General features: G+C 38.1%; 1 pseudogene; it reads right to left on the reverse strand.

Annotated features, from left to right (window-relative positions):
* Positions 1 to 164: 164 nt before the first annotated feature.
* Positions 165 to 11,800, reverse strand: part of LOC101651520 — a 12,013-nt pseudogene continuing 377 nt past the window's right edge.

Here is an 11,800-nt window from a genome sequence, read left to right on the forward strand (position 1 = left end):
CCCCGCAGTCCCAGGCTGCATGATTAGGTCCAACCTCCTGGGGGTTTTCTGTCTAATCTGTTGATCAATTAGTTTAGTGTGGATAACTTGAACCAGTACTGGAGTCACTACCAAGAGGAAAACAAGCTTTTCCCGATAGGCACACAACAGGACATAAAGTGAACTCAATTCATCCATGATCCTGGGCCTCCAAAATGGAAGGCCTGGAGCCTCCAAAGTGGCACAACTGGAGCACTGAATCTATGTCCTCCAGGCTTTTCAATCATTTTTGATTCCTGGGCTGCTCTTTGATCTGCCAGAGTTGCTATATCCTGTAGTTCGGTGATTCTCAACCTTCCTAATGCCGCTACCCTTTAATATAGTTTCTCATGTTGTGGTGATCCCCCCCAACCATAAAATTATTTTCGTTGCTGCTTCATAACTGTAATTTTGCTACTGTTACGAATTATAATGTAAATATCTGATATGCAGGATGTGTTTTCATTGTTACAAATTGAACATAATTAAAACATAGTGATTAATCACCAAACAATATGTAATTATATATTGTGAACTATTTATGTGTTTTTCAATGATCTTTGGTGACCCCTGTGAAAGGGTCGTTCAACCCCAAAGAGGTTGAGAACCACTGCTCTAATTGTTTTCTTTGCCCCTCATAAAACCACAAGTCAAAGCCTGATAAAACATGATTACGATTTTGAATAGTTTGAAATATAGCTGTAAAACTCTGATAGTCACCAACAGGGTCATCTTCATCATCCATGAATGTGGAATAGCCTTCCGGAGCAGTCTCCTCAGCATCATCTTCTTCCCGGCTTTCATCATCACCATCTTTACCAGCTTGCTTAGCTAGAATCTCCAAATATTCTTGCCCATCTTCATCAATATCATCTTCGTCACTTCCTAGTTCCTCGGTTTCATTAGCATCTTCAGCTTCTTCATCATCATTACTATCATTCTCATGTTCTGCATGGCAGGCATATGTTCTTTTTAATCCAAGAACTAAGAAGGTAAAAGCTGGCAAAATCTGTCCAGAAACCTGATTTAAAACTTGTGATAGCTGCTCCCTATCAATAGGAGCACATAGTCTCAGAACACACATCTTTCTGTCATGAAGTCTGCAAAAGCAAGCAACATCATCAACCCATTGTGTAATAAAATGTTTCAACATTACTAGGAAAATGAAGATTTTCTAAAGTATTAGACAGTAGTTAAGGAGTATAATACAAAGTTGCAATAGCAACTTGCAGACACTTTGTTCAAAGGTCACTTGTCTTAACCTCTCTGGACAGTCATTCTAAAGTGGCTTCTACAAATGAGGGTGAAGCACGTATCAACACCACGCCCTTTGCACTGTAGAACGATGTCTTCTAATAATTGCTCTGCATGACACTTTGCATCTTCTTTTGCAACTCCTGTGAGAACATTTTTGCACATACTGTATATCATCTCAAGATACTTTGTATCAGACACAAGAGTATCTGTATCAACTGTTACATAATTGTGAAGCAGAGGCACGTATCTGTTAAAAAATCAAAGCCATCTTGCTCAAAGACCTCAAATACCAGCGGTAGTAGGTGTCACATCTGTGGAGATACCTGTTGACATGTCAAAGTACATGCTAAGGGGAAGATCTCTTCATAGAATTCTAAGACATGTTGTAAAACACTTGTTGTAAACCAATGGCTTGTAATCAATTTCCCTCAGGTTGTTGGGCTATCTCGTTATGATTTTCAACTACACTAAGAAGTGCCTCACTTGTATTCAGCATTCCCATGGCAGTAACTGCATTGCCATCACCTCCTTCACCTCCTTCTTCATCTGTCCCAGTTTGGAGGAAACGTTTTTGGCCGAAATGCTGTGTCATTTTCTACTGCGATAGGAGTAACTTCTTCACTAGATTCACAGGTCATTTTCTGAATTACACTTACAAGAGCCTCATTTTCTTCTTCTTCTTTTTTTTTTTTAAACATTTTATTAGGGGCTCATACAACTGTTATCCCAATCCATACACACATCAATTGTGTAAAGCGCATTTGTACATCGTTTCTCAAAACATTTTCTCTCCATTTAAACCCCCGACATTAGGTCCTCATGTGAATAAGAGTCTGAATTACAGGTCTCATGAAGGGTGTGATGTGTTCTTCAGTTTTTCTTGATTGCTGATCAGCACCTGAAGTGCAATAGCAGCGCCCGCTTTCACAGGCATTTCACTTTCATCTACCAAACATCTTCTGGTCAGTGTTAAGGCTGTTTGCAGGTGTTGGTCACTTTTAAACTTTACTTCACAAAAACAATGCAGGACCCAGCAAGTCCTTGCTCTCATGTATCCTAGTTTGCTGCAGAAGTGTGGAAGTACATGATTCTGCAACACGAATTCCATCTGATCTTTGCAAATCTTTTTCTTCAGAAGCATTTCCGCTAAAACGGTCACAATTTTATTTTTTTTTACTTTGATTAGAGAATGTATTAAATTTCTTTGAGGTTACCCTGTGTGCAAGGCTGAATTTTCTAGAGAAACAAAATCAAGTACAATCAGGTATAAGAAAAACTTTACATCAAGAAATAATTTTATGTCAAGAAAGTAACCTAACTCAGTCTAATTCAAGTCCATGAGTCAGATGCTAGCTCTTGGCCCCTTCAGACTCACAAAGCTGTTGATGGGTGAAGTAGGAAGCTGAAGTGGGAAGTAAAGTCCCATGTGGGTGCAAAGTGCCATGACTCCAACGTCATCAGGACTATGCAACATGCCAACAACTCCCAGGGAGAGCAGGAAAAATTGGTCATTGGCCCCGGCCCTACATTCTGATGTAGACTCAGAAGAGCCAGAAGGAAGGCAAAAAGGGGTCAGAGAGACAAGTTTTCCTCCGTGTTTCTCTTACATAAAGGCCATGCCCCACCTTTTCAGCTTGGGTGTGGAGTGAGGAAAACACACCATCTGAGCTCAGCTATGTGGCTGGGTATCAGCTGCAGACCCCACAATACCAGCAGCCAGACTCTTCAAGTGTAAACCAACGGGAAGCCTGCAAAGGGACCCTGCGTGGCTGACAGGGATGGCCACTGGCTTAATGATCTGCCCCAGTGAACCAACATGTGTGACCATGAAATTGTCTGATGGCTCTAAATGGGCTTTAATATTCAACAAAGGCTGAGCATTGAAGATACATAAAGATCTCAAAAATATATCAAGAAGAATGGCTGTGGAAAAACCACTAGGATTATAGCTACAGGTTGAACCAGGAATTACATCTCATAGGTGTAGCTGTGGATGAATGTTCAAGTCCTTTACCTTGTGGTATTTAGGAATTCTGCATTGCTTCAAGTGTGACATACAACAAATGAATTGGTCATGAAGACAGTTATAGAAAAATCAAATGAAACTATTTTATTTGAAATTGATGACATTTCACAATTATGAAGAACATGTTTGAATACAAAGTTGCTGGAAAATAGTTTTTTTAAAAAAAAATTACAAGTCTTAGCCAGTGCAGCAGATTACTCTTGCCTGCGACTCACTCTGCCCCAACCACATGAGGCACCATGGCCACCTGCTACAGGCCGGGTTGGCCAACCCTGCCCAAACCACAGGTCAAAATTGCCTCACATGGACCTGGACAGCCTCATATCCAGTGCTGTATGCACCACACATAAAGTTCCACCCCTCAGTGACACCAAAATTCCATGTAAACAACTACTCACATCTGCAGTCATTACAAAAAAGCCAGGGAAATAAATCACAATGTCTGAAAACCATCTGAACTTAGCGACATATATAGAAGAAGCAGACCTTGGACCACCACAGGAAAAAATCTTCAGAATGCTGCTTAGAGTCATTCAGAATATGAGGGAATTAATACAGACGAAGGATGAAAAAATAGAGAGGATGGAGGGAAATACAAGTGTAAGAGAAGATTTATCAGAAGCAAAGAAAACAGTAAAATACCTTACCCAAAGGCTGGAAGAGATGGAGAATCATATCAGCAACCACCTCAAAGATAGCTAAGTAGAATTCCACAAATTTAAAAGACAATCAAAGAAGCTGAAGAAAACCTGAGAATAATGAGCGATGCTATGAAGAGAAATAGTATTAGAATAATTGGGATACCAGAGCAAGATGTACTGAAGAAATCAACTGCCAAAATATCAAGGGAGTTCCTGGAAGAAAACGTCCTTAACTTAATGAAGGATAATCAGACAATCATTCAGGAAGCAGAGAGGACACCAATTAGACTCAACCCCAAGAACACACTATGGCATGTAGTAGTCAAATTATCCAACTTTGAGGAAAAGTAGAAAATCATAAGAGCAGTTAGAAAAAACAATGTAGTCACCTATAAGGGCTATCAGATAATATGCTCAGATTTGTTAGCATAAACCATGAAGAAGAGTAGAGAATGGAGTAGCATCTTCCTAAAGTTGAAGGAGAATAATGGTAATCTAAGAACCCTCTATCCCACCAAATTCCATCAAAACAGACATAGAGGTAATAGTTTTCCCAGATCAGGAAAAACTTAGAGGGTACATTTTTTAAAAGCCAGCACTACAAAAACTACTTTCCAACTAACTTTGGACAGAGCACAACCAAGAGCCCACCACATAGTGTAACACTATCCAGAAGTCAGCACACTGAAAGCAATGCCCAAGTTGTCTTTGACCTAAAGATGAAAAGAAGGCAAGAATGAACCCCCTAACCCCATACACAACACACTTCTAAGGATGTAGGTAGGAAAACCTATCACAAAAGGTAAAAGATGACAGCAAAGAATCCACAGATGAATGTAATAACTCTGAACATCAATAGTCTGAACTTACCCATCAAAAGACAAAGGCCAGGAAACTGGATTAGGAAACAAAACCCATCATTCTGTTGTCTGCAAGAGACACATCTTGAGCTCATAAACAAAAACAGGTTGAAGATCAAAGGATGGCAAAAGGTATATCAAGCAAATGTAAATCTTAAAAAGCAGGAGTTGGAATTCTAATCTCTGACAAAATTGATCTCGAGGTGCAGGACATAACAAGAGATAAGTATGGACATTATATAATATTTAAGGGATCAGTAGACCAAGAGCCAGTGAGCATAACAATATATACACACCCAACTAGATACAAAATTCATCAATTAAATCTTTCAAAAGATGAAAAAATAAATCACAGGATTGACAATCATAGTAGGAGACTGCAATACACTGCTCTCTGAGAAAGACAGATCAGTGGGAAAGAAGCTTAACAAGGTTACAGAACTAAACTATACAATTAAACAATTTGACCTGATAGACATATTCAGATCTCTCCACCCAACTGCAAAAAAAAATCATATTCTTATTAAGTGCACATGGCACATATTCAAAAATAGACCACATGGTGGGGCACAAGTCAAGCTGAGTATACCCAAACATATAGAGGTCACTCAGACTTCCTTCTCAGACCACTAAGCTGCTAGGTTGGAAATCAGCAAAAGAAAGATAAAAAACAAAACAAAATAATCAAGGGCAAATGCTTGGAGGATGAATAACTTAATTCTTTAAAAGTAGGTTAAAAATTAGAGCAAAATTTGGAAGTTTCTAGAAACCAATGAGAATGAGAATGCCACATACCAAAACCTATAGTATACAGCAAAGGCAGTTATCAGAGGATGCTTGACAGTGTTAAAGGCACATATGAAGAAGAAAGAAAGACATGGCTGATACTCCTATTGAAAAGCCTTCAGCAGTTGGAACAGAGTTAAGAGAATAATCCTTCTAATAGCAAAAGAAAAGAAATTATAAAAATCAGGGTGTAGATAAATGAGTGGGGGAAAAAACAATAAAAAAAATCAACTCCGTGAAAAGCTGGTTCTTTGAAAGGTTTAACGGAATTGATAAACCTTGGCAAACCTAACAAAAGGTGGTCTTGTAGATACATACAGCCTCTATGGAAAGCAATTTAGTGATACCTAAAACAGAGGGAAATTGAGGTACCTTATGACCCAGCAATTCTACTACTGGGCATATACCCAGAAGAAATAGGAAGCAGACTACATTCAGACATTTGCTCTCCAATGTTCATCCCTGTGAAGTTCACAAATGGAAAAAATTGAAAACAGACTAACTTTCTGTCAACTGACAGATGGATTAAAATACTCTGTTATATTAACAAAATGGAATACTACCCATCCCTAAAAAACAGGAAAGAAAAGATGAAACACCTCATGTCGTGGAAAGAGTTGGAGAATATTATGCTAAGTGAAATTACCAACTACAAAAGGTCAAGTACAACATGATCCACTGAGGTAAATTCAAACAGCAGAGTAGGCATAAGGGAAAATGCACACAACACACAATTCCTAGGCTGAGGACCATATACTCTGGATGAGCCAGGTCAAAACCAATGATTCATACATCATCCAAAAAAAGATGCAGCTAGCTCCTGTGCTGAAAGGCATCTCCTCCCTCCCTCATCATATGCCCTTAAGGCTCACAGAAGTGTGGGGGAAGAAAAATTATGGTAATGGGGGGGGGGGGTCAGCGCACTAACCCACCCAAGGGGGGGCGGTATTGTTTATATCTCCACAGGAAGGGAGAACAAGGGTAGACCTCATTCAGGTGTGCCAGTCCTGGAGGGTGATGTTCCTATTTGGAGCAACTTATTTCCAGAGATGACTAGGCCAGCCTCAGGCCAAGACATGATGTCCTCTCCCTGGATGACAGTGCCACAGAGGACAGCGTTGAAGATACACTTCAGGGAGAGTGGCTGGTCTGACCCCGGTGGCAGTACAACAGACCAGTGACAGGAGCAAAGCCATGAAGTACCCGAGAATTTCCAATTGTAGACTTCTAACTTGGGGGTGGCCCTTGGCACCTCATCTGAACTGGTTTGGGGTGACTCACAAGGGGCTACATTGAAAGTCCAAAGGTGTAATGGGGAGTGGGGTTTCTAGGGTGCTCCATACCTGACTGCTGGAAAAGCGATGGGGATTTTTAGGATGTGTGTCTTTGGACACGAATGCTGAAGACTAAAAGGGTGTGTGTGTTGTTAGGCAAGCGGGTACTGGGATATGGAACTGTGGAAGAAAAGGAGGTGAGATTAATGGATTATAACTTATCCTTCTTGTTGCTTAACAGAGAGATATTTATCTGCTTTGTGTCAGGAACCCTGTTAGACTTGGGACTATTTTTATGGTCTTTCTTGTTGTTTATCTATGAAAGATAGGCAGGATAGGCGATCCTATGGAGATAGGGATGGGACCGATGGTTCCTGGGGGAAATGTGAGGAGAGCGGTGAACCAATAATGATGGGGAAAGGGAAATAGAAAAGGTTCTAAAATTGATGGCAAGGAGGGTATAGGTTTTCTGCTCATGTTTGATCAATCAAATTGTATCTGAGAGGAATTACTGAGAGGTAAATGATGGGTAAACATGATAGTGTGGTGGGAGGAAAGGAAAACAAAAAGGAAATAAGAAGAAATGAAAAAATATATAAGTACATATATCGATATGTATATATGTAAATTACAAATACACCTATATATATGATATATATATATATCACACACACACACACACACACATGGAAACAGATGGCTTTGGACCTGTACTTAAATATCAACTAAGTACAAGAATGGTTTATTCTAATAATAACAGATGTATGATACTCCCCTTCCCAGCACAATTGATGAATACAAAATGGGTGCATAAGCAAATGCTGTGAAGAATGCTGGTGGTGCCTGGCTACTAAGAGATATAGCATCTGGGGTCTTAAAGGCTTGTACTTGGCTATCTATCAAGGAAGAAACAAAGCCCACATGGAAGAAGCACACCAGCCTGTGTGATCATGATGTGTCAATGGAATAGGTATCAGAAGTTCAAAAAAAGCAACCAAATTGATGTGAAAGAGTGTGGATGTACTGGAGACCCAAAAATCCACTAGAAAGGTCACATGGAAGGGATAATAAATCCAGGTTATATTAGAGCACTGCTGAAACACATAACCATCCTCTAGTTCTTTAATTTTCCCTCCCCTTACCATTATGGTTTTTATTTGCTTTACCTCATAATCTTGGTAGACCTCCGTATGTTCATTTGCATAATTAAGATAGTGTGATACATGAAAGCCAAGATAGATATATCTTCAGAAACAATAACAGGAGTATTGGTTTCCTGAGGGGTGGTAAAAAGGGGAAGCTGATAGTATTGATGATGTATAATCCTATTCAAGGGGAGTGAACAACAGATTTGAATGTGAATGGATATAAGGGATGGTGTAAGATACAGAAAAAGAAAATAGGGTTTCTGAGGGGGTGGGGTGGGGGAAGGAATAAAGGGGAACTGGTAAAAAAGAGTTGAAGAAGAAAGAAATGTTTTGAAGCAGATTGTGTTAGCAATTCTACAACACTGCTTGATGTGATTGAACTATGGAATGTTATGATATCTGTAAGAGTTCCCAATAAAATGATTTAAAAAAACCAACCCAAGTCTTTAAAACTGCTGTATTTTTGAAGTTATTAAGTAGACCTGTTTATTATAATGTACTTATGTTCAGAGTTTGAGCTTGGGCTTGACCTGCTTTTCCCCCCTGAAGTCCAATCCATCAAAGATTAATTTGCCTTCTGAAAACTCAAATATAGAGCCTGGCACTATTAGGTATTAGCAAATATTTGTTGTATGATTGCGTAAGGGAATGATCACTTATTAAGAATTCTCTAGAGAGAAATTTGTGAATTGGCTCTTTGATTCCAATATAAACACTTTTCAATTACTCTGGCAAAGTCAAAAGTAATAAGGATTAATTTAAATGTAAGGGTTCTAAATTATTATCAGTGCAGTACAACATAGGTCAGCATTTCATATTTCTAATAAAAATAAGTAATATTTAAGTATTACTTAAATATTAACTTCTGTATATCCACCTCACCATTACTTAAATTGAAGTGGAAAATATTTAGCAGTTCATAAATGGCAATAAACTGTTGCACCTGTTGTGGACACGGAATCAGAGAAATGCCCCCTTTTCTCAAGGATTCGTTATTATACACATCGAATGGAAATACTGCATGTGGAGCAACACAAAATAAAGCAGCCGCTAAGAAGAGGAAATACTGGGTAACTGGATCACGAGAGTTACTTTAAAATCCTGTCACATTTTCAACCAAAATCTAATGAAAATAAAGCTGATTCAGTTCCTTAAATTAAAAAAAAAGCCCCTCCCCCCCAAGGAGGTATCATCAAGCTATGACCAAATAGATAGGTTAGACTCCACCCCGTCTTCACACAGGTACACATTGCCGTAAAATTAACCACCACACCCTGCAATTTACTAATTTTTTCCAAATTTTACAACAATTTGTCCTACCTTTAATTTACTTGAATTCTCACTTTGTAAATTAAGAAATTACTCTATTTATACCTTCTTTTTAGTTTGTAATGTTCCTCATTTACAAATTGGTATCTTTGATCTCTATTTTCAATCTTGTAGGCTTATTTGTCTTTAGATACAGGCATGGCTGTTGATTTCTGGGTGTTGTTGTCCTGTCTGTTGATCATATGTTGTTGTCTGCTAGTTTTGATTCTCTGTTTGGAGAACATTCCTAGTATTTCATGTAAGATTGGTTTGGGTTTTACAAATTCCTTTAATTTCTGTTTACCTGGAAATGTCCTAATTTCACTATTGTAGTTGAAGGGCAATATGTCATCCCATTGCTGTCTTCCCTGCATGGTTTCTGCTAAGAAATAAGAGTTTTGTTTTATTGACCCTCTTTTGTAGGCATTTGTTGACTTTTTTTCAGAGCTGCTCTTAGGATTCTTTTCTTGTGTTTGGTTTTGGAAAGATTGATTAGAGTAGACAGTGATGATTTTATTTGGGGATCTATCATGTGTGAGGTTCTATGAGCTTCTCAAATGCACATCTTCTCATCTTTAACGGTCTTAGGAAAGTTTTCATCCAAAAACTTAAAAAAAATTTTTTTTGCCATTGTCTCCGTGCTTTTTGTTGTCACTTCTTGTACTAAAATTTTAAACAAATTTAAGTTTCCTTTTGAAGGTGTCTCAAATAGTTCTTAGGTTTTCTTTGTTTTTATTTTTTAAACTATTTAAAAAAATTGTTCTCAACCTTCCTCATGCTGCAACCCTTTAATACAGTTCCTCATGTTGTGGTAACCCCTAACCATAAAATTATTTTTGTTGCTACTTCATAACTGTAATTGCTACTGTTATGAATCGTAATGTAAGTATCTTACATGTAGGATGTATTTTCATTGTTACAAATTGAACATAATTAAAGCATAGTGATTAATCACAAAACAATAAGTAATTATATATTGTGAAATATTTATTTCTAATGACAAATAAATGAAATTTTGTCTTGAAGCATGGGGTAGCATGAGTAACAGTCTTCATGCCTGGTAGTCTTGTATGTGGGCATATCTGCATGTGGGTGGACCTGCATGGAGACAGAGGAGGAGTGGTGTCTCAGTTCCTAAGACCACCAGAAATATGTGTTTTCTGATGGCCTTAGGTGACCCCTGTGAAAGGGCTGTTCGACCTCCAAAGGGGTCGTGACCCACAGGTTGAGAACCACTGCTCTATCATATAGGTCCCCAAACTTATTTGGCTTAGAACCTCGTTTCAAAAAAGAATATTATTCCATGACCCCGGGCAATTAAAAGTTTTTATACTATAGCCCATAATCTAAGATAAAACCCATTGCCCAATTGTTATAGCATCCCCGTGGGTTATATCACTCACTTTGGGAAACACTGCTTTAGCAGATTAGTATTGAGAAATTTTTTCAAAGTTTCTTAATTTAGTTTTCCATTGATTAAACTCTATTCATTTACCTTTTCAGTAAAAGATTTGATCCTGAAATTTTAGTATTAATCGTCTGGATTTCTATTTGCTGTTTTTATATGGTTTCAAAGTCTTCAGCTTTTTATGTCTGTGTTAGTTTGGACTTATAGCAGTTTCTTGAATTTTTCTAACACCATCCACCCCAGTTTTCTTGACTTGCTTCTCAATCCATTGAAAGTTCCTAACATCATTCTTTAAATTTATGATCAGATAATTCCAGGGCTACTTCTTCCTTAGAAAGGTTTTCTGTCTCTGTATTTTGGTCACTTGTTCAAATCCTTCTGTTTTATTTTTTCATGTGAACTGAAATCATCTATTGTCTCTGAGACATTGTGGCATTGTTGTATTCGTATTTCACTAGTGGTTTTATGTGTGTGTTCTTAGGTACTCAATACCTGTCTCCAAGAGAATTTTGATGTATGTGTAGTTTTCTATTAGCTGTTTATGTAACATAGTTGAGGGTAGGTTTGGTTAGTGTTGGCTGCTAGCATTGATTAAGTAGTACAGTAATGAGTAATAGTCCTTGCCCAATGGGTGGTGCTCAGGAGTCAAAGGCATGGCTGGCCCATATGGACAAGTTTCCCACCAGCTGGGACAAAAGAAAAACAAAAAAGCAAGCAAACAAAAGCCCCAAAACCTGAACAAGGAAAATACTAGAAAACAAGCCAAAAAGAGAGAGAGAGAGAGAGAGAGAGAGAGAGAGAATTATTAAATAACTAAAAGAATACACTCAATAAAAGAGAAAACTATATACAAAATTTAAAGCGGATGGAATAAAGGGAAAAGAGTATAATAAAAAATAAGCTAAGAGAAAAAATAAAGGAAAAAGTTTCAAGGGAAAAGCAGAGAAGCATGAAAAAGAAAGGAAAAAGTAAAGCAGAGAAAGAAATAAGGAAGGAGAAATATAAAACGGGTTGGGGTGGAGGGTACCCAGAGAAGTGAAAACGTGTGTGTGTGTGTGTGTGTGTGTGTGTGTG

Source organism: Echinops telfairi, unplaced genomic scaffold (genome assembly GCF_000313985.2).
Source record: "Echinops telfairi isolate 266 unplaced genomic scaffold, ASM31398v2 ScPeMD7_7469;HRSCAF=8507_0, whole genome shotgun sequence".
Lineage (NCBI taxonomy): Eukaryota > Metazoa > Chordata > Mammalia > Afrosoricida > Tenrecidae > Echinops > Echinops telfairi.